Source organism: Papaver somniferum, chromosome 3, assembly GCF_003573695.1.
Source record: "Papaver somniferum cultivar HN1 chromosome 3, ASM357369v1, whole genome shotgun sequence".
Classification (NCBI taxonomy): domain Eukaryota; kingdom Viridiplantae; phylum Streptophyta; class Magnoliopsida; order Ranunculales; family Papaveraceae; genus Papaver; species Papaver somniferum.
The window spans coordinates 104,432,795-104,457,749 of record NC_039360.1 but is presented as its reverse complement, the minus strand read 5'-3'; the positions used below and the strand labels follow the sequence as shown (position 1 = coordinate 104,457,749).

Sequence of the window (24,955 nt, the reverse complement as noted above, 5' to 3'; positions counted from 1 at the left end):
GATCCTATGAATTAATAATAAACATCTTATTACTCAGTTTTGTGAATTATTCTCCACTGAATTCCACAATTAATAAATAATCAACAACCGGGCGTCTGAGCTACCTCTAAGTAAGCCCCGATTCAAATGGTGAAGGTGTATTCAACGATGATACACTAACAGTCACCGCACGAACGAGTATTTCAAAAATACAACGAAACGATGAACCTATGCAAAATAGAAAAAATAATAAATAATTAAAAATATTGACCAGGGTGCTGGAGCACGGACACACGACCGACCGACCGTGTCGTGGTCAATCCCACGCCAGTTTTATATTTTTAATGCATTTTTATTATTTTCCATGATTTGATGAAAATTCTCTCATTTTATCAAATCTCCTTCGTCTTGAGGAAACTCCTCGGTTTCATGGTACTTCCATAAATCCATAAAAAATAATATAAAATTAAGGAAAGGAGTGTGAGGCGTGACCATTGGCCAGCCCATCCGGCCATGCCTTGGTCCCAACCGGCCCCACACCCACGGTTCCTTATTATTTTATTATTATTATTATTTCTCTAATTTCATGAAAAAACTCCTTGATTTCATGTTATTTTTGCACAAATCATCAAATAATAATAAAATAAAATAAATTATGAAAACTTGTGGGACCGGGCCTTGGTCGGCTGGCCATGCCCTAGCCGGTCCCACACGTCCCTTTGTTTTATTATTTTATTATTAGTTTTCCTTGAATTCATCAAATTCCTTGATTTCATGGTATTTCTCTCAAATTAGGAAAAATTCCACCAAATCATCAAAATAGCTAAAAATATTAAAAAATTAGGAAAACTCGTGGGACCGGGCCCTAGCCGGCCAGCCATGCCTTCCACGATCCCACACGCCATTGTTTTTTATTATTTTAATATTTTTTGCTTCCTTGAACTCATGAAAACTCCTTCAATTCATGGAAACTCCCTAAATTCATCAAATTTCTCAAAATTCATGAATTTTTCATAAAATCATTATAAAATTAGGGAAACTCGTGGGACCGGGCCCTGGCCGGCCGACCATGCCTTCCATGGTCCCACACACTCTTGTTTTATTATTTTAATATTTTTTGCTTCCCTGAACTCATGAAAACTCCTTCAATTCATGGAAACTCCCAAAATTCATCAAATTTCTCAAAATTCATGAATTTTTCATAAAATCATCAAAATATTATAAAATTAAGGAAAAGGCACCACGGGACAGTGGTCATGACCGGCCGACCATGCCTTGACCACGGCGGTCCCACGCCTCCTCATTCCTTATTTTATAATTATTTTTCATCATCTCATGGTGTTTTCCTCAGTTTCGTCGAAACCCTAATTTTGGCATATTTTCTCGAATGGATGCTCAATTGCACGCCAGAAAATATCAAAATTCTCAGGACTGAGACGCGGACGCCTTGGGGACACGAGCACGTTATCTTGACCGACCAAGATTGGATCTTTGGCTCACGGAAACCGGTCCCATCAATTTTCACAGTTTTGACCTAATTTGCACAATTGCTCGTATTAGGTCCAAAACTCTCCCGAACACTTTGGATTTTCATGAAGTGATTGTCAGGCGGTCACGGGACAACCCAGAGTCGGTTTCATGACTCCATGGTCGGTCCCTCGCCTCGTCATAATTAATTAGGTTTTCTCACCTAAGGCTCAGACGAGCATTTTCGAATAAATGATTAAACCAGCATTTAATCATTCTTTCACCAACAAATCGTCAACTCTTCAGGAGTTATTCGTATTTTCTCACGTGAGCATATGGACACTACATGGTTGATCCACGGTCCCATGTAATCGGTCCCTCCTTCGTCCCATGGTTGAAATTCTGACGAACCATGAATTGATCAACAATTGATCAAATTAGGGTTTCTGAATCCAAGGATCATCATTCCAGATTCTAACCTTAATAATTTTATGACGACCTCATGGTCATTAATTTTATTAATTATGCTCGGTTCAACGACCAGTATTCTAATTAATATTTTTGGTACGCTGCCAATAATCCATCAGATGAGCAACACATGCTCAGACGATCAAATATTCAACAATTCATCACATGAGCAACACTTGCTCAGATGGTAAATATTTGTTCAAACCAAGGAATGTTGGTTCAACAATCAATATTGAACGATCCACCGAATGAGCAATACTTGCTCATTTCATCGTAAGAACTATACCTCTGTCTCATGACATGTTCAATTCACGAATTTCAGAACATCATATTCAACTCAACGACTACATGGACTCATCGTACCATCAAACCACGAAGTCATCAATTGACTAAAAAACCACGAGACGTCAATCGTGTCACTTGGGGGGATATCACTTAGGGTTTTGGTCTGGCGGTCTACGACACGTGTATTCAAACACACGATGGAATGCGAACAAGTCGTGCAATCAGTTGAAGGAATTCACGAGGTAGTGGGTGGAAAATCGATCAAGTATCCACACGTTGAGCAACTGGTTTCAAACATGATCTCCACTTCCCAACTCCTTGATTCCATCAATTGTCACACTTCATGGAATCATGGTGTCTACAATTCCATCAATATAAATAAGTCTTTGAATCATGATTGAATCATCATCATCAATATCATCAATCTCACGTCAAACTGACAACACGAGATCATCAACTCATCAATTGAGCAACTACTCTCAATTGAGCAATTTCAATCACTCAGAGCTTATCATATTCAGAATTCACACACCCACAATCTTTGATTACCATTGATTCCACACATTTCTCAGCTTCCCTCCTACAGATCAACCCATCCTCTCTTGTGACCGAGTTTACTCTGGAACGGTCATTGTCTTGATTTAGGCCGGAGTACTACAGATTGATCTCTCGAATCTAAAGCACCCCCTTTGCAGCGGTGCATCTGTGTGAGGTTTAATATTTCGCTCGGTTCGAGGAGTCTCCTCCGTACGGTCATCTCCTCAATTCCTTAAAAACCAGCAAATCGTTTTTTCTCATCTACACGTGTAACCGTCAGACGTTATGCTTCCATGACGAGGGAAGTGAACTCGTGTAACCGTCAGTCATTACGCTTCCATGATGAAGGAAATGAATTGTTTACACCGTTATTTTTCACCACCACTAATTGTCCTACTTCATGACACTTCTTGTAACGGGCGCTTTGCACGCCACACGCTGTAAATCGCCAGACCAATATCCTGATAAGTATCCCCCATTTTGTGACATGTTTGATGTCTCGAGTATTTTCGTGGAAAACATGTAGCAGGTTGCTATGTGTGGCAAGTCAAAGTCAAGAGACTTTGCCATAGGAAAATAGCATGTGATGCTATTAGGCTTGCCTTGGTCGGCCGCCTAAAACTTGCCACAAGTCCATCAGTTTGGTGGCGAACTTGAATGGCTGAAATTACATCTCATGAGGAAGGGTAGCCATTGATTATGGCCACATCTTTATTGTGTACCAAAGTGGCGCCATTAGCATAGTGGCGCCTGGCGTAGCCGTGGCGTAGCGGGTTGCCTGGGACTTACCGCAAGTACGTCAGTTTAATGGCGAACTTGGATGGCTGAGATTGCATCTCATAAGGAAGAGTGGCTACTGATTATGGCCGCATCTTGTTGTATAATTAAATGGCGTCATTGGCATAGTAACGCCTGGTGGAGCCATGACATAACGTCATGCTAGTGGCATGCCAGTGGCGTAGCCATGGCATAGCGGCATGCTAATGGCTTAGCCGCGACATAACGGCATGCTAGTAGTCGTGGCATAGCGGCATGCTAGTAATCGTGGCATAGCGGCATGCCAGGCGTAGCATAGCGGCATACTAGTAGCCGTGGCATGGCGGCATGCCAGTGGCGTTGTAGCATGGCCAAAGCCAAGGTTTGGCTCCGTGGCCAAAATTAGGGCTTGGCGGCGTGGCCAAGGCTAGGTTTTGGCGTCGTGTTAAGAATTAGGGATTGGCGGCGTGGCCAAGGCTAGTATTTGAGGCCATGGTAAGAATTAGGGCTTGTCGGCATGGCCAAGGCTAGGTTTTGGCGTCGTGGTAAGAATTAGGGCTTGGCGGCGTGGCCAAGGCTAGGTTTTGGCGCCGTGGTAAGATTAGGGCTTGGCGACGTAGCCAAGGCTAGGATTTGGCGTCGTGGTAAGAATTAGGGCTTGGAGGCGTGGCCAAGGCTAGGTTTTGGCGTCGTGGTAAGAATTAGGGCTTAACGGCGTGGCCAAGGCTAGGTTTTGGCGCCGTGGTAAGAATTAGGGCTTGGCGGCGTGGCCAAGGCCAATGTGGCATGCTACCGCAGCAGAGTGGCATGTTGGCGTGCCGATCAATATGTTGTTGTGGTAAGGCGTGTTTGGCTTTCCAGTTAGTATGGTGGCGCGACAGGGTGCGTTTGGCCTTTAATGTATGGTGGAAAGTTTAGAGCGACTTGATTGGCCAAGAAAAGGGGGCGGCCAAACATAAGGCGCGACTACACTTCTGGTGAGAGTGTGGCGGCAAAACATAACTCACAACACCGTTTCCTTACAGAGTGACGTCACATCAGATATAAGGTTTTAAATTTTAACCCTAAGCTAAAAACCACCATCAACACTCATGTCCAAATTTCACTATCCACATATATATATATATATATATATATATATATATATATATATATTTATCTTAAGGAATGACAAAGTCTGAGGTGGTGGAAACTTTGCGGTTTCTTTTTATTTCGTTCCTGATCTAAGATTACTAGAACCTTAAAGATCAATAAAAAGAAGACTAAGATACAATAACTATCAAGTAAAAGATAATATGATCTGGCTTCACGAATCCTTAAGTGAAGTCTTTAATTCGTAACCTAGAATACAATTCACGGAGAACCAAGAATATAGAGGGGGCACAAAAAGTGCTAGGACTCTAAAAATCCTGTTGCGGGAGTCTCTTTATTTATCGATTTTCATCGAGGTAGCTTTGAATTCAAGCTAATATAATTTGAGATTGAAGAAAACTCTTTCTCAGTTTAGATGAAACTCTTATTAGGAATTCATGTAAGCATGAGGAGTCCTTATTGAATTATACAGAAGAATATACATTATGGTCCTGGGTTTTGGAACCGTGTGCAACGATAGTTCGTGTTGAAAAATATACCTTATGAACTTACAAGTATAAGTGGTGTTCATAACACTCAAGACTTAAACCATGATCCAGAAACACAGAGTGTTTAGTGAACAAAGTTGTCTTAGAAGTGTTTAGGAGAGTTGTAGCAAAGAAAAACATATTTGGACACAGTTTGTTAGGTTATGCTTATTTTCAAACTGGGTAGCTATGTATAGGGTTACACATATACCTATGGGGCAGTCCGCGAACTCAGGTTGTTAGGTACGCTTACCAGGTGTGTATACCCTAAGCCATTCGCAAACTCATACTAGGGTACGTGTACTGTGTATGCGTAGCTTCTCCCATTCCGGAACTCAAAACCATGGATACGCGTACCTATCCCATTCCAGAGTTCGTACCACTAGGGTACGCGTGTTGGGTATGCGTACTTATCCAGTATCCGGAATTCAGTGTGTTCTAAAAACTCCCTTTAAGAAATTCGAAACATTCTCAATAGCCATAAATAATAAATATCATTGCTTGGGAAATTTCCAAACGATCAATTGAACAAAAATAGTTCATGAACAACAATTTGTTCTTAACCAAGATTGGGAGATTTATCAAGACAAACTTCAAAATTTCTTCTTTACAATATTAAATCTATTAAAATCACACGACATATTCTCATAAAATAGAATCGTAAAATGCCGTGAGTAAATATGATGATTCAGTCTTCATATACCTCTTTGTCAATGAAATTCTCCACATATCTGATAAACTTGCAAATGGTGTTGCTGATAAACTTGCAAAGAATGCAAGAACTCAACTTAATATATTTTTTGTATAACTATATTTTAGTTTTCCAAAATTTTTTGTGTATATTCTTTTTTTAACTGTCATTTACATGAAGTAACAAACTAAAAACCGAATTTTAAAATTGGAATCCAACGTTAAAACTAAAAACCGAAACCGTCGATTAATGGCACGGTTTTGGTTTGGAAAATCAAAAACCGGAAGTAACTATTTCAGTTTGGGTTTAAGCAAAAACCGAACCGAAACCGACCATGTACACCCCTACATAAAACATTGACATGAGATCAAATTACTAGTAGCAACAAGTGGAAGCGATAAAAATCACAAATGCTTTTGCCCTTACTAGCTGCATTCATGGTAAGCACATGGATTAAGTTTGTGTGGTAAAAAGGATACTTTCATGGAAATCTAATACCTTTAAAATCCTAAGCTCCTTAAGCTCCACGTTGAACGGTGACAGACAGAATTGCTCCTTTTCACTTTTCCTTAAAGGAGAGAAAAACAAGGTTTTTTCTCACAAAATAAAAGAATTTTTTATTTATTTATATCCGTGAAAAAAAAAATCGAAAACAAAAACATAGAAAAGCGAAGAAAAAAACCTTATCGCGATCCAAATCTCTCAAGCCGTACCCAAAAATCGTCTCTACATCTTCGACGAGAGAAGAAAGAAGAAGAAAAACCCGTTGCTGTTATAAATTGAAGTTAGGGGACCATTCTGATGAAGAATCACAAAACCAGGTAATTTAGGGTTTCTTTAATTAACTATGTATAATTAGATGGGTTTATAATTTGATCAAATTATGATGGGTTTGCTCATGATTGAAGTATAATTAGATGTATTGGGCTCAATTTAAGTTTCTTTAAGAATTAGGTGAAGGGTTTTCTTTGGTTCGAGTGCAATCTCTTCGCCAGGTCTTTGAAGCGAAATTTGAAGAATCCCTGATGATATCTCTGATTTTCGTTTTTGGTGTAGGTTTCAAAAAGAATCCTAATTTATTTTATCCAACTTTTAATCCTAATTTTATTTTGGTGATATAATATGAGTAATTTTTGGTTGTTTCTCTGTTTTCAATATTAGGTCATTGGTGTGTTGCTTCATTGAAGATATGTCTTTTAAGGTATATCACTTTTCTCTTTACTTCCCTGCTTTTCAGTTTTTCAATTCTAAGTTCCGTATAGAGTGGTAAAGTAAGCCCGATTGGAGATCTTTTATATGTTATTTGGCCTTCAATTGATTTGGAGATCTTTATAGACAGACATCACTTGAAATTCAACCTGGTGAGTCCCCCTCATTTGCATTCGTTAGATGCCCTGTGATTCTCCTAATTAAGGCTTTCTTACTTATGAAATCCGAAGGTATTATTACTTATTAGAGTTTGCTTCTTCTTCGTCATAAACTGATGATCAGGTAAACTGGAATCATCATCTCTCTTATATCATGTTCGTAGAATGGAATCATCATCTCTCTTATATCATGTTCTTATATGCTTTTTTTCATATCTGTTTCCTAACAGACCGTGGATCATGGGTTCTCATTAATCTGTAGATTGTTTAGTTAAATGATCAACGCATTCAGGCTAAGTTTTATTAGCTATTGATTTATATTTCGTATTGTTTTTATATATTGCAGGTGATTATACATGGATTAATTCTTAGATTTTGTTTGTTGTCATGCTGTTTAATTACCTAATCTATTTGAATTAACGAGTTCTTTCAGTTTTCTTTCTTTTAAAAGAGTTCCCTGTATTTGTGGGTGTAGGATAGGCATAGAAAGTGTGAGACAGATCCAAAGTCTAAAATTTTCTCTTGTATTCTTTTATGTAATCTCTCCTGATTTTTGCTCCACCGCAAAGGACCTTGATTGACGATGGAAGCCACGCAAAATGGTTTGATTACAGAAAAGAACCATTTCATATAATTGCATCATCCATTGAGGAAGCAAAGTAAGAGGTTATCAATCAGTTATACGTAATACCACAGCCGAAATCTTATGAAGTTAATCAAGTATTGTAACTATCTTCTAATAATTATTGAACTGAATTGATATTTTTCTATGAGTTTGTTGATCAGGAGGGTAACATTAACATAATTGGTTCAGGTGCAATTGATGCGGCAAAAGATGTTATACTTACCCCAATCTCTATAGATATACCATGGCAGCGACAAATATTCAATGGTAGCATTGACAGATTTTTTAGGTAGCCATGGCATGGGTAGTGGAGTACTCCATGATTCCTTCTATCTGTTGCAACTGTTGCATCAGACCTCTGCAACAGTTTATGTACCAAGAAACCTCTCTGGAAAGTAACAGGTATTATTTTTAATCTGCCAAGAACATGTTTCATTTTTTTCAGCACATTTAGAATATTTGATATTTAACTGAATCAAGAATGAGGCTAATAATCACTCAGTGTATTATTGTCTATCCCCTATTAAAATAATAAATTTATAAATATCGATCTTTTAAGTCTGTGGATGAAGTTGTAACCAAGTTTGGGGGATCACCAGTTGGAAAGCTTAAAAAATCCAAGCAATAAGGAGGTAGAAATCTATTTGGGATGCAATAGTTTCTTTACATGCTTCTAATATAATAATAATTTTTGAAATGATCATCAAGCAATAATTTTGCTTTCTTATTTTTTGTATACAGACTGCAGATATGTAGGTATGTAACTACATAGAACAAGAGCTTGAGAATGTAACAGTAGAGCTTCCGAAGTATAAAAAAGAGTCTGAGGGTGGCAGATCCGAACGAAGAACCCAATTATAGTAGAGCTAAATTACGATCCTAGAGAGAACAGAGATTGGAGAGTGCCATGCGAAAAAGGTATCAGAAATAGTCAGGCTTAGAGTAGAAGCAATGCAACGGGGGGTTGGTGAAGAGGTTAAGTCTGGTGTAGGTATCGATTGATCTTTATGCAATTTTATGAGTATTGTACTATTTCGGTCCACGTACGTAGTGCCGGTTATTTAGATGGTAGTGATTTCCTTACAATTTTGTTTGTCAGCAGTAATATTTTCGTTACATCTAAGGATTATATGTCTGCAGATATGTACCTTATGGTTGGAATAACAAGCAATAGTTGGCATATAAATGATGATGAGGAGGAAATCCGATATCTGTAGAGATCGAAAACTTGCAAAGACTTCAAGGAAACAAATGCGTGCTCATTTACATCCCGAGGTCTCAACAGGCATGTTTTCGTGGTTTTCAGGGACGATTAAGCAATCTTCCAAGAGTGTTTTGATTCAATAAAAGGTACATTTTCTTACTTCCTCATTCTGAAATTTGTTATGCATTTGATTGCAAGGAAACATAATTCTTTACACAAAAAATTCATGTTGTGTTCTTTACACAATATCCATGTAAATCTAAAAAGTGACATGAAAGCCCTCATTACGGATGAATTCCATAACTGCTGCTATTTGTGCTTCCAATTAGAGATGATTCTGGAATCAAATAACCTTGCGCCTCAACAGAGAAATATTACTAGAATACATTGATGGATATTGTGTGTGCTCAAATAATACATGGTTTATATAGTTTATTGATATCCATCTATACACTGAGTAGTGATTATGTTTCAAGTCAAGTCCATGGCATGGGTTTTTCGCTGGGTCATGTCCTCACCACTACTTTTTTTGAACTTGGGTGTAACTAAGACTGCTAGACAGATGGAAAACAAGAAGGTATGAGACAATTCCAATGGTAGTTTCACTTCACAAATATTCTCATGTGTTGCCTATCTAATGATTAATTACCATTTACGAAATCCGAACCTCAAATTTTGACAAATAACATGTGAAGAAAAGCAAGATGTGGTGACAAGATGTGCCTCTGTAAGAATGTTTAGTTGAAACATGATATGGAGTTGGCATTTTGCAATAACCCTTTGGACAATCCTTATCCAACATTGTACAAGCTAGCAGCTGACAAATTTCACTAATGATGAGGTGGGTGATCTTTGCACTTTTTTTTCAACTGAATTTTCTCAATCCCTCCTTCAGTCCTCTTTCTTTCGGCCACCAATGGTTTTTAAGTGGAAAGACAAACAACAAACCCTTCTCACTGAAATCATGTCACGAGAAAGAATATTGCTCATTGATCTCGAGCCTAGCTACACTTTAAAGTGTGTCTGTTATTCTTTTGTTTCCGTGAACATACATTCTTTCTAATACATCTTAGTTCAGTTAAGGCATGGGTGTTTGTGAACTGAAATTTGTACTCAGAACAACCCTGAATACTCCCTTTGTCGATGGTGTTGTGGTGATGTGAGTTTTGCTTAATTCAGGTCATGCGTTTATATTTTTAGTAACTTTTATTCAGTACTGTGCTTTCTCATTAGGTCTCTTAAACACTTGAATAAATCCATGGTTGCTAAATTAGCCTGGAGGTTCTTATTTGAGAAGGATTCCTTTGGGTTCAGTTGCTGCGGTCTAAATACATGCGTGGTGGTCATTTTTGGGATTTAGAAAATGGTGCAGATGCTTAGGACTGTTTAGGATACACCGAATACATCTAAAACACTGAAGAGTTCAACATCATTGCCAGGATGGAGCCCGGAAGAAGAGTTCAACATCATTGTCAGGATGGAGCCCGGAAGACAATGATAGAGTACAGGGCATTTGATACACGGAAACATCCGTATCAAACGCCTGTGGCAGTTATAGTGCAGTCCCATTAATTTATGGCATCTTAAAATTGCATTTATTTTTTCCATTACGTCGCGTTCGTACTCCAGTAGCAAATCTATATTTCAGGCTTTTGTGCGGAAAGGGGCATTAATAGTTGTGGGATAAAAGATACCTGGAGAGGAAACTTGAAATGACGGGCGATTATGAGATATTGGGATCAAAGGAGTAAATGCTCCAAGAGATTCCAAAAAGCCAACAGAGGAATGTGCATCACAGGCCTTTCACCCACTAATACAACAGTTAAGATCAAGAGAGAAACAATTGGAAAAGAAAAAATCTACTACCAAACTGGAAGAGATTAAGATGCCCAAAGACGACGGGGGGTGTCGAAGTCAAAAATCCTAAACGCCCCACACAACACTAAATAAAAAATATGGTTAAAGACGCGCGCAACACCAAATCAAAAATGCATCGCGATGGGGCGAGGTGAGGCGAATCCGAATCACACCAAATCATAAATCCTAAGCATGTATTAGGACGGGGTGAGGCGAAACCCAGCCACACCAAATAAAAAATCCTAAGCATGCACCGGGACGAGGCGAGGCAAAGCCGAGGCGAAGCTGAGCCACACGAAATCAAAAATCCTAAATATGCACTGGGTCGGGGCGAGGCGAAGCCAAGCCACACCAAATAAAAAATGCACGATATGGAGAGACGAAGCCACATGACACCAAACAAAAAAAATATGATTCAAAAGAAAAAAATGCCCGGTGCGTAGCACGGGCACAAAATCTAGGAGAAGTTAGTATAACATCTCCTAGAAAAGACTTGAGTTTGATCACTTTTTCTATTGGAGCAGCACTAGGTGCTACGCCCGGGCAGCTTCTCAAACTTGGTTCACCAATTAGGGCGAGGCGAAGCCGAGCTTTACCAAATCGTATCGGGATTTGGCGAGGCGAAGCCGAGTTTTACCAAATCAAATGGGAACTGGGGCGAGGCGAAGCCGAGCTTTACCAAATACAAAATATGGTTCAAAGAAAGAGGCATTTATGCATTGTATTTGTAGTTGTAGATTGAATTGGTGAACCAAGTTTGAGAAGCTGCCCAGACGTAGCACGGGCACAACATCTAGTATATTAAGTTGGCACTAGCGGTAGCAAAACAGATATAAAAGAAGAAGGCCCTCTAAGACGCGTTCGTGCATTAGTTGTAACTTGGGCTGCTCTTTCCAAATTGTAATGGTTTCTTTTAACCGGAAGACTTGGGAATCAAGTTTCATATGCTTATAAATAAACACCTTGTCTACGGTATTCCAACACACAATTACTAGACTTTCTCTCAATTCTCTCCGTCTCGAGTATTACATCAGTCTTGATCTGAACTATATCCTTTGATCTTAATTATATCCCCAAGTAAAACATTTGAAAGAAAACTTGATCTGAATTATATCCTTTGATCTTAATTATATCCCTAAGTAAAACACTTAAAAGAAAACTTGATCTTAATTATATCCCTAATTAAAACACTGAATCATATGATGCATATCCTTTGATCGTAATTATATCCCTAACTAAAAGAAAAGTATAACGAGTATAGACCCATTTAGCAGCTTGGTGAAGCTTGTTGCTAGAGCTTTCTATGATGATGTACAGTTGCCGAAGAATGGTAGAGATTATAACCGAGGGATGGCGGTAGTAATTCTTGATGCTCTCACAAGGCGACAATGGGTCAGAGAGGAGGATTTGGCCAAAGATTTGAAGCTGCACAATAAACAACTACGCCGGATATTACGTTCTTTTTGAGGAAGAGAAGCTAGTCACAAGGGTTCATAGAAGAGAGACAGCAAAAGGTGCACACAGATTTAGCGATGGTCATGGGAAAGAGGAACAAGTGCATACCCATTCTTACTGCTGTCTAGATTACTCACAGATTCACGATGTAGTAAGATACAGACATCACAGCATGAAGAAGAAGTTGAAGGCTGAACTTGACTATGTGAATACAGTTCAGGAATATCTATGTCCTGGTTGCAAGAAAAGGTATAACGCTTTGGATGCTCTTCATCTAATTTCCTCAACGGGTGAGGGATTTCACTGCGAAAACTGCGATGGTAAACTCGTTGCTGAGGGTGACGATTTAGCTGCTAAAAAGTTGAGGGATATGCTTAAAAGAAAAGATGAAACAACAGCTGAAACCATTGGTGGAACAACTCAAGAATGTGAAGGATTTAACTTGTCCTGAATTTGGTACTCTCCAAGCGTGGGAATCACGAGCATCTATGGGAGATCCAAAGGTTGAGGTCGAGCTGTCTGATGCGGCATCGAAAGAAGAGGATATCAAACCTGAGGTTGGAGCGACGAAAGTCTTGGGTCCTTGGATGATCAGGCAGGGCACAAGTCACTATTGAGGAAAAGGTGGACCGGGGGGCAACATCTGCTGACTTAAAAATTGGAGAAGAGGAGGAAAAAGATATACAGGCCGAGTACTATAAGGCTTATTATGAAGCGTTAATGAAAAGGCAGCAAGAAGCTGCAAAGATGAATCAACAAGAGCCAACTAGTTCTGGAAATGAAATCTAAACGTGAATGGGAAGATGCCCCAACAACAGGATAGACTGGGAGGATGGTCGAATGTTAACCACTTTCAGGGTTAACTACCAATCAAATTAGTTTTGATAATAATCAACTTGTAAAAGCACTGTAACTACAGGGTTAATTACCATAGATTGAGTTAATGTTCAACCTGCTACAAACTTGTTTCTCATACCTAATGGTAAAAACTGGTGTACAGCTCAAGAGAAGCGAACAACAAAAAACAAACTTTTTTTTTTTTTGAATCAGAGATTCTGTATGAAGTTTTGGTTGCTAAATTTTGTTTACTTCAGTAGAAGGCTAGAAGCTACTGCAACAGTTTCTTCCATTTCTGAGTTTTGTTTTAATTCAGTAGAAGCTACTGCAACAGTTTGTTCAGTTTCTAACTTTGGACACAAGGAGATCTAGTTTCATTGCCCAAATCCATAAGTACTATTTGTTCCAACACATCTTCCTCGGTCAAATTTGCTCTCGTCAAAGCCTTAGCTTTCAATTGCTCCAGAACCTGTTCGGTATGCAACACAATTCAGATAGTGAAGAAAAATGACGGAATTTCTTTTGGTTGTTTTAAACTTCCACTGAAATGTTCCTTGAGGGAGATAAACGGACTATCGGTGACGTAAGACGCCGTACCTCTGAATAGGATAAAGATGACATTAGCCCAAGAGTATCTAGAACCATCTTCGCTTCTTTCTCCATTTCAGCAAGGGACGGGAACAACGATTGCTGTTGTTGCTTTGCCTGGAAATGCACACTGTAAGACTCGGGCAAAAAGCAGGAAATACATGAACCAATTGCGAAACCAAGGTGGGTAACTGTAGAACCCAAATGAAGTTTCACCATACCGGTGGTTCTTACTTTGAAACTACCAAACAAGCATCTCATTACACAAGGAGAAGTGCAATGTACAGTCAGCATAAGCACAATCTAGAGCATTCTAGGCAGCAGGACCCGCATACAGATAAGTGCAGGTAGCAGTGAAGGTGTGGTTTTGAGACCGAGATATGATACATTGTGTTTTAGAACAAGGAATAATAAGTACCCCATAATATGCATTTCATAAAGTATCCAAAAAAAATTGGTCAACAGTTTCTGATTAAATATCAAAACATGAATTCGAACTCTAATTTATGGACTAGATCTCAGATCTTAAACACTCAATAAGCAGACAAGCGAAAATGCCGACCCTATTCTAAGCTGTCACTGACAGTTCTGAATCACTAGAGACACAGGTAAGATGACCACATGAACGTCGACCTATTTGCCTTCTCCTGTGTAATTTTGTTGCTCGAGTACACTTTAGATATTCATCAGAAAATATTAAGGTGAAAAAATCACTACAGAAGTTTGAGAAAATGGATTCCTAGGGATAATACATGAAGAGGAAATGTATTTAAAGGAGAAAAAATCTTCTTCTTATTTTTTTATTTTTCTGATCGAGAGAAAAAAAATTCTTAGACTGGACATATGGCATATTGGATCCGTTGGTTTGCCTTTGGCACAGGTAAGTATTTAGCTCCAAAGACACCTTTAACATGCATGTGAGGTATATAGCCATTATTGACAAACACTAGAAGGATCTATAGATCAGCGACAAGGAAATACCTTCTTGAGCTTGTTCAGCGAACTGTTTATGAGCTTCAAAATTTCCTGAAGAGCACCATTCAGGAAGTCTTGAGCGTGGAGATCATCTGACATTTTAGTGTAAAAATCAGTCTTTAATTTATTGATGCATTCCTGGGCGTCGGGAGTTATTCGAATATTTTTGCCCTTTGGTACTGATCCCTCGGATTTTTCTCTCGAAATGGAATTAAGGCCTCGTCACAGTCCAGCAACATCTAAAAGACATGACCAACAGTGCGAGTTAAAAATATATATTATTACACATGTGTGATAGATAGCAAGAAGATTACTCACACAAAAAGCACTTATGCAGCACCTAGGAGATCTAATCCATCAAATTATCATTTCTTTTGGCTAAAACTATTGAAGTATCAGTAAAAATTGGTTATTTACCTGATACGAGTACAAAACAGTATCAGACGCAATATCTAGCTGATCTAGTGAGTAATTGACAGGAGACCGATAGTGCGTAGTCATCATGAAATACCTCAATGCTAACGGATGATACAATTTGATGACCTAAAAGGGAAAGGAAATGGTTAGGAAACAGAAGAACAAATAGTGTTAAAATAGGGGGGGGGGGGGGGGGGGGGGGGGGGGGGGGGGGGGGGGGAATGAGTAATCACTCGACTCACAAATAGTAAAAAGTTGCCAAGGGACTTGGACATTTTCTCGTTGTTCGTATTGACAAACCCATTATGCTTCCAATATTTAATTTCACAAGTGTTGGGGCGGGGGGGAGCGCAACTCTGAGCAAGTTCATTTTCATGATGTGGGAATATCAGATCCATTCCTCCACCATGAATATCAAAGGAGGAAGTCAGATAACGGTCACTCATGGCACTGCACTCTATGTGCCACCAGGTCCCCAAGGACTTTCCCAGCTAATTTCCCCCGGCTTTGCAGCCTGCAGCCGCATAAAGACAATAAGCCACCAAAAAGTGAACAGCCATAAACACAATAAGATAGCAAAAAGAAAACAACCATAAGCATGCTAGGCGCCTGTTCTCTCACCTTCTATCATGCAAAGTCATTTTGATTTCTTTTCTTTGAAGTTAAACTGTCTTGAGCTCTCCCACCTCCACCAGCTCGATCGTCTTCTAATTTTCGCCCAGATAGCCGCCCATAAGCTAAAAATTTGTCATCCGAAAAGTAGACATCTCCGTCAGCAGCATAAGCACAATCATTTTTGTATAATCTGCCAGCAAGAACCAGATCAAATTCCAGGTACATGCCTAACCCGCCATTTAACCTAACCGGCCATAAGCTGGAAATTTGTCACCGAAAAGTAGACATCTCCGTCACAATCAATTTGTATAATCTGCCAGCAAGAACCTTTGTTAAGATCGCACAATATTATGTCAATCACAATTAGTCCATAATTAGGAGAGAAATCAGCGATCTCAAAAGCATTTTACGTTTACAATATTAAGTATAGCATGCTTCTGTAAACCAATAAAAACAACTGAGAAAATAATCAATTCTGAAGCATTTGTGATTCCTCCTCTTGAAATTCTTTTTCATTTTCACTACGTGGTGCAAAAATCCTCTTCTCTAAACAAAAATTCCACCATTTGTTCCCTTTATCTACTAAACATTCCCACACAACATTGCAACAAATGGATCGTTTAAGCTATTCAAGCATTTAACGTCATCGAATTTATCACTTCGCCAGACCAGACACAACAAACAAATCGAAACTCTAAACCCTAATTTGTAAAATGAAAGGGAAAGACAAAGAGAAAAATATCAGAATTATACCTATGAAGGACATCAAAAACAATATATGCACGAGCATGACCGATATGACTGAGATCATAAGCTGTAACACCACACATATACATCCCAACTTTCCCTGGCTCTTTAGGTACGAAGATCTCCTTCTGCTTAGACATGCTGTTGTACAACTGAAATTCTCGTATCGCCATTGATAACACTCGCTTCAGATTTCTGAGAATTACAATTTGAAAACTTTACAGTTAGAGAGAGTTAATCCAAAATTTAGGAAACGTTTGAGAAGTTTCTTGAATGGATTCTTATGAAAACGAATTTTACTTGGTGTAGATGGTGGGTTTTCGACAAAGGGTAGAATTATAAAACTATACTCCAGATTCGGTAACCGGATGAGTATTGAGACTCATGTCTCTCATTAAAGCATGCAAGCTCATGTCATAAATCTCTGACTGAGAAGGTTGTCTCTCATAGTACGTGTAGATGTATAGTCTCTCAGCTGAGGCCACGGCACATCTCATGAATACTGAGCAATTTCAGTAATTATTCCGGATCCGGCAATCGGATGAGTATCGAGACTCATGTCTCTGTGCATGAAAGCTCATGCCACCCCTGATGGAGAAAGTCTCTCAGAGAAGATGAAGATGTGCAGTCTCTCAGTTGAGGCCACGGCACATCTCATACTGTATAGAATCGAAAGATTGGGCGGCTCCTAGACAGCATGTCTGCTAGTATAGAGCGACAACGTCTTCGGGATGTAACAACATTTTCCCCGACTATGCAAGAGGAATATGACACTCCAGCAAGTTCATATTGCTCAACCCTCAGATAATTAATGCTCCTAGACAGGAAGCCCTTCTAGTACAGAGCCAGCAATTAATTATCTTAAATCGTCTGAATATCCAGCAATATTCTACGAGTCGTCAATTAATCGCCTGAATATTCAGCAATATTCTACGATTCCTCGTTATATTTTGTTACTTCAATCTGTGGTTCTTCCCAGCAAAATTCCACAGGTTAGTAATAAATATTCAACGAAACAGGCATCTGAGCATCGAATAAGCCCTGACAAAAATGGTGCAAGTGTAATTAGCAGATAATGCACAGACCAGCATTTTGAATGCACGAACGAGCATTTCAAAAATACGAACGAACGAGGAACCTACGCAAAATAGGAAGGGAAAATAATAATAATAAAATATTAAGCAAAAGCGCCAGGGGACTAGGCTCACCAGCCGGCCAGTCATGTCGTGACTAATCCCGCGCCCAATTTTATATTTTATCATATTTTTACTATTTTCACGATCTCATGAAAATCCTCTTGTTCGAGCAAATTTCCTTTATTTCAAAGAAATTATCTAAATCACATGATTTTATCAAAAATAATAAAATTAGGGAAAGGTGTCGCGGGACCGAGCACCAGCCGACCATGTCTTGGCCGTGGCCGGTCCCACACCTCACGTCTCATTATTTTATTATTTCTTCTGAAATTATGAAAATTCCTTGATTTTATGAATTTTCCCTAAAATCATGAAAATTACCTAATTTCATGTATTTTTATCTAAATCACATGATTTTATCAAAAATAATAAAATTAGGAAAAGGTGTCGCGGGACCGCCGGTCGGCCGGTCATGCCTTGGCCGTGGCCGGTCCCACACCTCACGTCCCATTATTTTATTATTCCTTCTCAAATTATGAAAATTCCTTGGTTTTATGAATTTCCCCTAAAATTACTTAATTTCATGTATTTTCTCTAAAATCATGGAAAATATTAAAAAATTAGGAAAACTTGTGAGACCGGCTTCTAGCCGGCCGGCCATGCCCTAGCCGGTCCCACACGCCAATTATTTTATTATTATTTGGTGTTTTGTTTCCTGATTTCATGTAAACTCCCTGATTTCAACAAATCCCTTTGATTTTATGAAAATTATCTAAAATCATCAAAATTACATAAAATTGGGAAGAGTGTCTTGGGACCCGCGCCCATTGGCCGGCCGCCCATGCCACGGCCATTGCCGGTCCCACACTCCCATTCCCTATTTTATATTTTAATTTATGTCTCTCATCTCATGGAAGTTCCCTAATTTCGCCAAACTCTCCAGTTTCATGGAATTTCCCTTAAATCAGAGAAAAATACATAAAACTGGGAAAAGCATGTGGGACCGCGTGTCAGTCGGCCGGCCATGCCCTAGCCGTGGACGGTCCCACACCTTGTGATTCCTTGTTTATTTATTATTTTCATCATCTCATGTATTTTTTCCAGTTTCAGCAAAACCATGGATTTTTCATAGTTTCTCCAAATGTTGCTCAAACGTGCACCAGAAAATATCAAAATTCTCAGGACTGAAGCACGGACATCATGGTGACACGGACACATCCCCTTGACCGACCAAGGGTGACCCTGAGGCTTGCAAACAGCTGGTCCCGCGTGCTTTAATGATTTTAACCTAATTTGCTCAGCTGCTCATATTAGGTTCAAACTCTTTCCAAACAATTGGAAGTTTGCTCAAATGACCATCTACTGGTCCCACGGCCATCAAGAGACGGTCCCATGACCTCTTGGTCGGTCCCTCATATTTTCCATAAAACCAGGTTTTATGATTTGTCGCTCACACGAGCATTATTTCAGTAAATGATTAAACCAACATTTAATCATTCTTTCACCAACTGGTCCTCAAGAGACTTTGGTATTTTTGCTCATTCGAGCATCTGGGCGTTATATGGTGAACCCGTCATCCCATGTAGCCGGTCTTATGTGATTTTCAGTAAATCATTATCTCGGTAAAATTAGGGTTTTGAATCCAGAGCTTTGCAGAAACGTAATTCTGAGCAGATTCTAACACTCTGATAATTTTATGTTGATTCCATGATTAACATTCGTATTTATTTTGCTCGACCCAGCAGTCAGTAACGTAAATTAATATTTTACTTGGTCCAGCTACCAACAATTCATTAGAAAAACGATATTTGTTCAAACTAGCAATATTTGCTCGAATTAGCAATATTCTCTCAAACCGGCAATATTTACTCAATTAGCAATATTCGCTCGGACTAGCAATATTTGCTCAAACCAGAGAATGTTGGTTCAACTATCAATATTCAACAATTTAGCAACATAGTTTTGCTCGTCTTAGGTTATAATGATACCTCGTCTCAGCAGACACATTAAATTCATGAGTTTCAAAACATTTGCTAATCATGTTCAACTCAGCGCTACATGGACTCATCATCCCATACAGTCGGCAACTGACTCCACAATCACGAGATTTCAATCGTGTCACATGGGGGGATATTAACTAGGGTTTTGGTTTGGCGGTCTGGCGGCACGTGTGTTCACCCACGACGAGAATGTGAGCAAGTTGTGCAATCAGTTGGAAGAGTCAGCAAAGTAGTGGGTGGAAAGTTAACCAAGTCTCCGCACGATGAGTAATTGGTTTTAACACGATTTCCCCATTTCCCACTCTCTGATTCCAGCAACTGTCACACTTCATGGGATCATGGTGTTTTCAACTCCGGCATTATAAAATGTCCCTGCATCCTGATTGAAAAGACATAGGGTTTTCGAACAATCGAACAACATTCGCCAAAACGAGCAATTTCTCATCCAAGATCATACAGACAATCTTTCGTCTACACGAACTCACATAAATTACTCTCAATTGAGCAAAATTCAATCATTCAGAGCATTTTCACGTTGAATTCACAACACACCTACAATCTCAGATCACCATTGATCTCACGCATTTCTCAGCTTCCCTCCTACAGATCAACCCATCCTCTCTTGTGACCGAATTGACTCTGGAACAGCCATTGTGCTTGGTTTAGGCCGGGGTCTTACAGATTGATCTCTCGAACTTAAAGCACTCCCTTTTTGTAGTGCATCTGTGTGAGGTTCAACATTTCGCTCGGTTCAAGGAGTCTCCACACGGTCGACTCTTCAATTCCGTGAAAACCAGCAAATCGTTTTTCCCCATCCACACTTGGAAACAATAAAAAGACAACTGAGAAAACACTTACGGAATCGTGGGTTTAATATTGATGATGAAACGTCGAAACGGTGATATTCTTCTTCTTCGACTTCAGTTTCACTGTTTCTGAAACCCCAGAAGAAAGGAGAGAAAGAGATTTATTACAATTGACGCAGAAAGAGGGGATTTGATCTTTTTTTCACAGTTAATATCAGCCGTTTTAGTCATCTACGGCTGAGAATATATTCGATGAAAAACCGGTGAATGATTGGTTTGATAATAATACAGATTGTACCCTGACTCTAACATCTAACCTGGACTCATCTGAGGGAGGACCCATGGACACTCTTAGGCTAATCCCTATGGGATAGATTGAACTGCTAGATTGGCCAAAAAGTGTTGCAAATCAAGAAAAAAGTATGGTAAAAAAATTAACACTATTTCTGGATACTTCTCTCTCCTAACAACTGCTCGCAGTTCAACTAGTAGCGAGATTGAAACGTTGAATGATTCAGCGCTGAAAAAGTGACATAATTGTTGAACCATTCAGCGGTAGACAAATGTTTTTGGTAGAGAAAGAAAGTGAGACGTATTTGAGAGGGAAAAGATGGAGAGAGAGGAAAAAGAGGGAGAGAGAGGGAAAAGGTGGAGAGAGAGAGAGAGGAAAAAGAGGGAGAGAGAGAGGAAAAAGGTGGAGAGAGAAATGATAATGATTAGTATAAAATCATGTGACGCTGTTTGGTTCAGCGTTTCGCTGCTAGATTAGAAATACCATAGGACTTAGGAGGTTGTCCTAACTGACATGAATGGCCAATCTAGCTGCTAGATATCTAGCCCATATGAGTTAGCCTTAGATGGACAAGGTCACACATGATTTGCGTCATTTTCCTCGCAAAATCCAAATGACAATGAATTTAAGTGTAATATTTTGATAATACGTTCCTCTTATAAGATTCTACATTCCTACAAATAATGAACGCAATTAGAGATAGCAAATCTCACCATCTACCGATCTCAATTTCAACCGGTAATTTTGAACGGCTGATATTTAAAGGGGTAGATAGTCGTTTTATACATCTCGAATTGTGTTCATTTTTTTGTAGGAATGTAGAGTTTTATAAAAGGAACATATCATCGAAATATTATACTTAAACTCATTGCCGTTTAGATTGTACGAAAAAATGGCGCAAATTTTATCTGACCTTGTCCATCAGACTGTCCATGGATCCTACCTCCTCATCTAATTTTGGCCAACTGTGTAGTTTCGTAAGTTAAACAGGTTTTACTTTCTATACTTTCCTCGCTGGAAGAGGATAAAGCTGACCAATTTTGAGTAGTATTCTCTGAATTCTCTTTTTTTTTCTCCCGCAGGGAAACGGTGTTTACAAAGAACTTTACAAACCCCAGAGCTTTATTCAAATACCTCACTTTTATCGAGGTTAGAAGAAATACGAGAAGGCGGATTGGTGGTAAACCACTATCCTTCATGCACAAGTTAAGAGGGATATAAATGAAATTTTGTTATTGATTTCATAACTTTTTAATGTTCCTCGGTTGATAAACTATAACTTAAAAAAAGAAAATTCAAATCCCATATTTACCCATCAAATTCTTCCTTATTGTTTTATCTTTTCCTCTTCCTATATGTCTTCGCGTCTCTTCCTCCTCCATCTTTTCCCATCAATTCTTCCCAAAGTTACGTAAGATACTGTAAATAAGACTGGTGACTCCGACAGATTTTCTTAAAACGTATATAAGATCCTAAAAAGTAGGCGTATTTTTGTATTAAGGGTTTGGATATTAAATTTCGGTTTTATTTTTAGTAAGTTAAATTTAGCATCACAAAAATCCAGATTTTTAAGAATTTTTTGTTGCTGGTATTGAAATTGCGATGAATGCATAAATGATGATTCTGATCAAAACCTTAAATGTGTGTGTCAAAATTTTGATTTAATAATGGTAATCAAGATTTTAGACAAAATAATCAAACTCAAAAGTCTGTGATCGTTGGGACCAATACATTAAATCAAGCGAATGTTGAAATTATTTGATAAATCAATAGAATTTTCTAGTGGGGATGAATAATGGAAAGGAAGAAACAGGAGAAGATGGTGGGAAGATGAAGAGATTAGATTAAAATAGTCACAGTGAAAAGCAATTAAATTATACTTATTCAGTAGAAGGTTAAAAACGTAAAGAATATCTTCTCTAAGTATAAAATTTACTTAACCAAGAATCTCTGTGATTTCCAACAACATTCACAATCACAAGGAAAAAATAATAATATTTAAAAATTGTTAACTTGTGGTAGAGCATTTATAGTCTTGGGAACCGCTCGGAAACTTAAAATTTCAAAATAGATGACAGAGTCTTCAGTCTCACTGAGTTAGAATGATAGGTAGAAAGGTTCCCCTGCAAGCAATTGTTTGATGATATGAAGTACTTACATCAATTATCAATCGGTAATAGCCAACAAATGAGTAATAAAGGAATTACATCAATTTCTCCCATTTATATATGTAGCTTTTTCTGACAGTGGAGCCTCCCGTATTACACTCTGTTGAAGTCTTAGGCTAATTGTGCAAACCCGACATTGAGAAACAAAACATATGGAGAATCAAATCCATAAAATGTTCTTTCATGCAAACCTTATGTACCAAATTTATTAATCCCATTTGGTTTCGATTGGACCAGTGCTTACGTTAATCTGTGAGATTTCACTCAGAATTTTCAGTGCTACTCCTTGAACCTATTTACGCTTGTGGTTTGTTGATATGGCTAAGTTATCTATCTTTTGTATTTTGATAGTAGATTAGTAGTATACATAATTGGTATTTGAAATATCATTTGCGGTTTGATAAGGACCAAAAACATATATGAAGGCAGATTTGTGGTTCGGAGGTAGCATTCATGTAGAATTTAACAAATACTCCCTCCGTCCCACTCCTAAGTGACCTATTTGAAATTTGCACAATTTTTAAGGCAAACAAGGAAAATAGTATTTTTAATCATTTTTTACAATTATACCCTTATGAATAATAACTAGTGAAATTTAAAAATGGTTTATCTCTCAAAATACTCCACGGATGTTCGCAAATTTCATACAATTGAAAAACATTTTAAAACACCTACGTAACGAATATAAACATGCCTATCAAATTATACATATTTCATATATTATTTATAATTAACTAAAAGGATAATTCCGGAATATCTCATTGTTTAGTGATATAGGTCACTTATCATTGGGACAAAATCTAAAATCAAATAGGTCACTTAGGAGTGGGACGGAGGGAGTATTACCTAAAACAGTTTGAACATCATCCACTCTCGAATGGTCAATTTTTCTGGATTTCCTACTAGGGTGTTTACCCATCAGTAGTACACTATTAAGTCTCCCCCAATGTATATAATGATTTTTAGCATAAATTTCCTTGATAGCGCAGTCTAATCTGAAAAATCGTGGGTCTAACAACCACACCCAATATTTTGTTTAGACAATTTGTATGGACTAACTCCAATATATTTCCAAGAGAATCAACTAGACAGTCAGACTCAATCAAGGAAACTACATCCAAGAGTTATATCTCAATCTCTCAAATCAATATGCAATCGAACAGATAGAAATCTGTGAACCGGATTAATATGAGAAATAACTTGGATGGTACCAAAGACCAATATTCAAGCGTCAATCAATTTATATCAACAACCAAAGGTTGGATTGTCTAATTGATAAAACTACGCACAACCTGTGATATTTCAATTATATAATGCGAAAAAGAAATACCACAGACACCAGAAATTTTGTTAACAAGGAAACCGCAAATGCAGGAAAACCCCAGGACCTAGTCCAGATTTAAACACCACACTGTATTAAGCCGCTACAAACTCTCGCCCACTACAAGTTAACTTCGGACTGGAATGTAGTTGAGCCCTAACCAATCTCACACTAATTAAGGTACAGTTGCGTTCCTTACGCCTCTTGAACCACGCCGGATTCTGCACACTTGATTCCCGTAGCTGATCTCACCCACAACTAAGAGTTGCAACGACCCAAAGTCGAAGACTTGATAAAAAAATCTGTTTCACATAGAAAAGTCCATTGAATATATAAATTTGTCTCCCACAAAAATACCTACGAGTTTTTGTTTTGTCTTTGATAAATCAAGGTGAACAGGAACCAATTAATACACCGGTCTTATATTCCCGAAGAACAACCTAATAATATCAATCACCTCACAATAATCTTAATCGTATGGAAGCGAAACAAGATATTGTGGAATCACAAACGATGAGACGAAGATGTTTGTGATTACTTTTCATCTTACCTATCGGAGATTAAATCTCGATCAAATCTTAGAGAAGATAGTACTCAACACAATAGAACAAGGTAAGATCATAACACGCAACTACAGAGAAAATAGTTGGGTCTGGCTTCATAATCCCAATGAAGTCTTTAAGTCCTTAACCTATAATGGTTTTAGGAAAAACCTAGGTTAAATGAGAATCGAATCTAGTCGC

The 24,955-nt window shown here is 38.4% G+C and overlaps 2 long non-coding RNA genes and 1 pseudogene across 14 annotated transcripts; 2 read left to right on the top strand and 1 right to left on the bottom strand.

Moving 5' to 3' along the window:
* The first annotated feature begins 6,376 nt into the window (after positions 1 to 6,376).
* Positions 6,377 to 10,605, top strand: LOC113357014. Of its 13 annotated transcripts, none has more exons than XR_003363367.1 (6): positions 6,377 to 6,623; positions 6,964 to 7,003; positions 7,645 to 8,196; positions 8,354 to 8,426; positions 8,536 to 8,785; positions 8,935 to 9,393. It is a non-coding gene; the product is annotated as an uncharacterized LOC113357014 (long non-coding RNA). The 13 variants fall into 13 exon arrangements; XR_003363357.1 differs by adding an exon at positions 6,741 to 6,854 and having other exon boundaries at positions 6,389 to 6,623; positions 6,964 to 8,196; XR_003363359.1 differs by adding an exon at positions 6,751 to 6,854 and having other exon boundaries at positions 6,390 to 6,623; positions 6,964 to 8,196.
* A 391-nt stretch (positions 10,606 to 10,996) lies between these two features.
* On the top strand, positions 10,997 to 13,261 carry LOC113359821 (annotated as a pseudogene).
* Positions 13,262 to 13,631: 370 nt separating this feature from the next.
* LOC113357016 lies at positions 13,632 to 16,838 on the bottom strand. The gene is made up of 6 exons (XR_003363368.1): positions 16,496 to 16,838; positions 15,749 to 16,055; positions 15,370 to 15,641; positions 15,128 to 15,253; positions 14,717 to 14,949; positions 13,632 to 13,852 (listed from the first exon to the last, which is right to left on the bottom strand). It is a non-coding gene; the product is annotated as an uncharacterized LOC113357016 (long non-coding RNA).
* Between the last annotated feature and the right edge of the window lie 8,117 nt (positions 16,839 to 24,955).